We start from the raw sequence: 5,915 nt of genomic DNA, 5'->3' as shown, positions 1-5,915 counted from the left end.
TAATGTAAAGCTTGGCACTGATCGGTCCAACTACACATTGTGTGAGCATGTTGTAGATGTTAATGTAAAGCTTGGCTCTGATCGGTCCAACTACACATTGTGTGAGCATGTTGTAGATGTTAATGTAAAGCTTGGCACTGATCGGTCCAACTACACACTGTGTGAGCATGTTGTAGATGTTAATGTAAAGCTTGGCTCTGATCGGTCCAACTACACATTGTGTGAGCATGTTGTAGATGTTAATGTAAAGCTTGGCACTGATGGGTCCAACTACACATTGTGTGAGCATGTTGTAGATGTTAATGTAGACAAAGAAAAGAACAGAAGAAGTCCCTCATCACATAAAGATATGGCGGCCCCAATATTTAATTATGAGCACCCCCTGTTGAAGACCCTATGGATATAATAATAATAATAATAATAATAATAATAATAATAATAATGTTGAAGACCCTATGGATATGGACTATAGTGTAGTCAGCACCCTGCTGAAGACCCTATGGATATGGACTATAGTGTAGTCAGCACTTCCCCTGTTGGAGACCCTATGGATATGGACTATAGTGTAGTCAGCACTTCACCTGTTGAAGACCCTATGGATATGGACTATAGTGTAGTCAGAACCCCCTGTTGAAGACCCTATGGATATGGACTATAGTGTAGTCAGCACCCCCTGTTGAAGACCCTATGGATATGGACTATAGTGTAGTCAGCACTTCACCTGTTGAAGACCCTATGGATATGGACTATAGTGTAGTCAGAACCCCCTGTTGAAGACCCTATGGATATGGACTATAGTGTAGTCAGCACCCCCTGTTGGAGACCCTATGGATATGGACTATGGTGTAGTCAGCACCCCCTGTTGGAGACCCTATGGATATGGACTATAGTGTAGTCAGAACCCCCTGTTGGAGACCCTATGGATATGGACTATGGTGTAGTCAGCACCCCCTGTTGGAGACCCTATGGATATGGACTATAGTGTAGTCAGAACCCCCTGTTGGAGACCCTATGGATATGGACTATAGTGTAGTCAGCACCCCCTGTTGGAGACCCTATGGATATGGACTATAGTGTAGTCAGAACCCCCTGTTGGAGACCCTATGGATATGGACTATAGAGTAGTCAGAACCCCCTGTTGGAGACCCTATGGATATGGACTATAGTGTAGTCAGAACCCCCTGTTGGAGACCCTATGGATATGGACTATAGTGTAGTCAGCACCCCCTGTTGAAGACCCTATGGATATGGACTATAGTGTAGTCAGAACCCCCTGTTGGAGACCCTATGGATATGGACTATAGTGTAGTCAGCACCCCCTGTTGGAGACCCTATGGATATGGACTATAGTGTAGTCAGAACCCTGTTGAAGACCCTATGGATATGGACTATAGTGTAGTCAGAACCCCCTGTTGGAGACCCTATGGATATGGACTATAGTGTAGTCAGCACCCTGTTGAAGACCCTATGGATATGGACTATAGTGTAGTCAGCACCCCCTGTTGAAGACCCTATGGATATGGACTATAGTGTAGTCATGTTGAAGACCCTATGGATATGGACTATAGTGTAGTCATGTTGAAGACCCTATGGATATGGACTATAGTGTAGTCATGTTGAAGACCCTATGGATATGGACTATAGTGTAGTCCGCACTTCTCACAGAAATGTCCGGGCCCTCTGAAAACATCCAGTGACCCTCACTGGCTCCCCTTCTCTTGAGGGGCTCTGTCCAGATCTGAGTGCCACGCTACGAGCTTGTACAGTAACAGTACAGTAGGTCTGCTATTTTTTTTTTAATCGAGAAAATGTGGCACAAATCTTTTGACTATATATTCTTTCAGCGCAAACGTTTTCAACTCAGATCTTTGCTTCTGGGGGGGGGGGGTCCCTGCGTGGAACAACATATTTTCAGATGGGGATCCGCGGCCACAAATACAGACAATTCTGGGGGTCCTTGATTGACATGAAAAACATTGAGCCAAAACTGTCATGATTTAGAAGACATTTGTAAGAATGGAGCTCAGGTCTAAATGGGTTAATGTCGATAGTAATGTGCTTTAGTTCTCACACATTTTTAATTGTGTTTGTGTGCCTTACAACAAGAGCAAAGACACCAACATAACTGCATTTGGCATAGTGACATATTGACATACATTGACAAATGATGTCTGAAGTAGAAGGTTAGCCCGTGGCTGAGAAGCGACAGGCCTTTATGATTAACCCATTCTGGGCGGGAACCCCTTTTGGCGTTAGCATTACGTTATGCTTTAGCTATTGAAAAATAGCAGATCTACAAGCTCATAGCGCGCCACCGAGTGGCGCGCTACGAGCTTGTAGGTCTGCTATTTTTGAAAAATCTAAGAGCGACTGACATAGAAGACCTTTTTTTTAATCTGATCTCAGGTCAGAATGGAAAACTGTCAGGATGTAGAAGACATTTTTAGAATCTGATCTCAGGTCAGAATGGGTTAATGAAAGACAACATGAGTCCAACATGATGACTATGGATGTGTGGAGCCGTGGTCCTCCTCCACTGCGTGTGCACGGACGGAGCAGTGTTGTTTTTGTTGACTAAAACTAAGACAGAAAAATGTTCATCAACTACCTTTTTTCACTGAAAACTATAAAACAATTTCGTCAACAGATAAAAAAAACTAGACTAACATGTTAGGGACTATAGTGGACAAGAGATCCAGTATAAGTCATTTGACACTTAGTTACTTACTTAAAATTGCTAGATCTACAAGCTCACAACGCTTATAGATCTACAAGCTCACAACGCTTATAGATCTACAAGCTCACAGCGCTTATAGATCGGCTGTTTTCAGCAAGTCTAAAATCAGCCATTACACGAGGCCATTTAGGCCTGCCAAAACACATTTTAGTCGACTCAATCAACTGTGCCGAATAGATAACGTACAGTATGGGCCTTGATATGCAAAGGGTTTGAAGACGACGCACTGTGACAGCGGATCGACAAGACCAACGACAACGTGACGCGACGCGACGCGACGCGACGCTTATTCTCAGGGACAGGGACGTTCCCCACAGTGACACGAACCAGCCCTGAGGGACTCCGCTCCACCATAATGGTGCTTAACACATGCAGAGGAACGCATTCTGTGTCACCTTTTATAGCATACCATACCATCTTTATTTCTATAGCACATTTAAATAACAACAAGTTGTACCAAAGTGCTTTACAATAAAATAATAAAAATCACAACTTCATTTAAAAACAAAAACAACATACAGTACACAGTGTCACTTTCAACATCAAAAAGCTCATACTATGCTTGGAAAAGCCAAAGAATGAAAATATGCAAAAGCCCGGTTCCCTCTTTTATAGCTTTTAATCACTTTTAAGCACTTTTTTAATCTTTAGCTGTTGAAAAATAGCAGATCTACAAGCTCGTATAGCGCGGCACTGACTCGGTGCCACACTATGAAATTGTAGATCTGCTACTTTTTTTTTATCGAATTTTTTTAATTTGAATACATTTTCTTTCAGAGCGAACGTTTTTAACTCAAATCGTTGCTTCTTGGAGGAACTATACATATTTTCAGACGGGGGTCGGCGGCCAAATACATATAATTTCTGGGGTCCTTGAGATGAAATAGTTTGAGAACCACTGCCATAGAAACACACAGTAGGGTTTTTCAGAAAACTGTTTCCGATTTAGAAGACATTGGTGTGGAATCTCGTCTCGGGTCTAAAATGGGTTAAAATGGTGGTTTCTTCAGTACATGTTGCTGCTGCTATAAAGTGCAGACATGGATGTTTTCTCTTTTCTATACGCTGGCTGTTCACACCTACGGTATACGCACCTGTTCTAATTGGGTCTGCAAAAGGATTTTAGTTGAGAGAGAGAGAGAGAGAGAGAGAGAGAGAGAGAGAGACATAGGGATCAAGAGACTCAGTGTGTTGGTTTTCATGTTTTCCAGTTATGGTTTGTGTTTTACTTTTCTGTTGTGTTCCTCTGATTTATATTATACTTATATGAAGTATTGTGTTCTTGTTTTCCTAGTTCCTGTTTGAGTTTTGCTTTACCCTTGTGTGCTTTTATTTTGTAGAATTGTTCATAATGTTTCCTGTCTGTCTTGTTACTGTTTGCCTGCCATGTCAACCTGTGCTGTGATTAGCCTAGTGTTTCCACCTTGTCCTGTTTGTTCCCCAGCCTATCCCAGTGCTGTTCACCTGTGCCCTTGTGTATTTATACCCCCCCTGATCCCAGTGTTTCCTGGCTAGTTCATTGTGGTATGTTGCGTGTGTCTTGTCTTGACACCTTTTGTGCTTCCAGTGTTTTTGTTTGTATTCTATAGTTCTTTTGAGTTATTAAACCTTTTGAAATGACCTGCTCTGCCTCTGCCTCCTCCTGCATTTGGGTCCTACAAACTCTCCTGACTTGAACCGTGACACTCAGGAGGTATGCTAATATGGTACAGAACTATACCCATTTCATTAATCAAAACCCAAGCCTTTTCCCCCCTGGTTAAACGTGTTAATATACATCACATCACCATCAGTTTTTCCACTTAATGCATTCATACTATGTTGATACACCATTCCAAAGTTGGGGTCCGGGTACCCCCAGGGGTTCATGAGGAAATTCCAGGGGGTCCCCAGTTCCCCACCTAAATGATAGTTCTAGGAACCAAATGGACCTGCAGTGCATAGGGTCCCGCTATAGGGTCCATTTGGACACTCTCAGAGTTACATTAACATTGATTATTATTACCATATAAATTGGGGGTCCTCCCAGAGATAGAAATGCCATTAACGGTCCGTATAGACTAACGCATGTCATTAAACAGATTGAGAATCACTGCGACAGCCGTGAAAATCTTCTCTTTATGGGGGGGGTCCCTGGCATGTCTTTTCAAATGGGGGTCCGACCACGGGCTAATTAGTGTCAATCTAATCAAATGGGGGTCCGACCACGGGCTAATTAGTGTCAATCTAATCAAATGGGGGTCCTTTCAGGGAACCACTGATTTAGAAGACATTTTGTAGAATATGGTCCTCAGCTCTAAATGGGTTAAAAACAGCCTCAGAAACATAACGACTGCTCATTAGAGTCTTGACATGGTTGAGTCTCCCCCTGTCTGTATTTCCACTTCAGCCACTCCCACATTCTATTCCACCACACTGCAGACCCCCACACCTGTCTCCCACTGCCTCATCAGCCCAACAGTTCCCTTCTCATTACACACCTGTGCCTACTTCTGCAATCAAGCCACCGCCTATAAAACTGGACTCATTCTGCCTCATTCCTTGCTAGAAGATAACCATTGTTACATTGTGTTTACATTCCTGTTCTCTGTATTTCCCTAGTGTTCTTAGATTATTTACTAGTTTGGATTTTGACCTCCTGCCTGTTTTTGGACTGATATTCTGCCTGTCCCCTTGGATTTGTTTGCCTGTTTTGGACTGCTTTCTTGGTTTTGACCTCTGCCTGATGTTCTTCCATGTAAGCCTTTCCCTTGGTTTTGGTCGCTATTAAACTATTGAACTTGCTCTGCCTGTGTTGCCTGCACTTGGGTTCCATTTTGTTACACACCGTGACACAAAGTTTAAGACTCAACCCATTTTGACCTGATATCAGATTCAAAAAATGTCTTCTACACATCCTGACAGTCTTCTGAAAAAGCATATGTTTCTATGTCAAGTCGTTCTTCGATTTTTCTAAAAATAGCAGACCTACAAGCTCATAGCGCGCCACTCGGTGGCGCGCTATGAGCTTGTAGATCTGCTATTTTTCAATAGCTGAACCACAACATAATGCACCAAAAGGGGTTATGACTTTTAGGCATTCTGTTTGTCTTCCCAACATTTTAAAATACTGCAGCTACAGTAAGTGAACAGAAGAAGGGCTGTGTGCGAAACCTGGCAGGATGTTTATTCTGAGAAC

This window comes from Protomyctophum bolini (assembly GCF_963924005.1).
Source record: "Protomyctophum bolini genome assembly, chromosome: 22".
NCBI lineage: Eukaryota > Metazoa > Chordata > Actinopteri > Myctophiformes > Myctophidae > Protomyctophum > Protomyctophum bolini.
Note: the sequence above shows the minus strand (reverse complement) of the source record.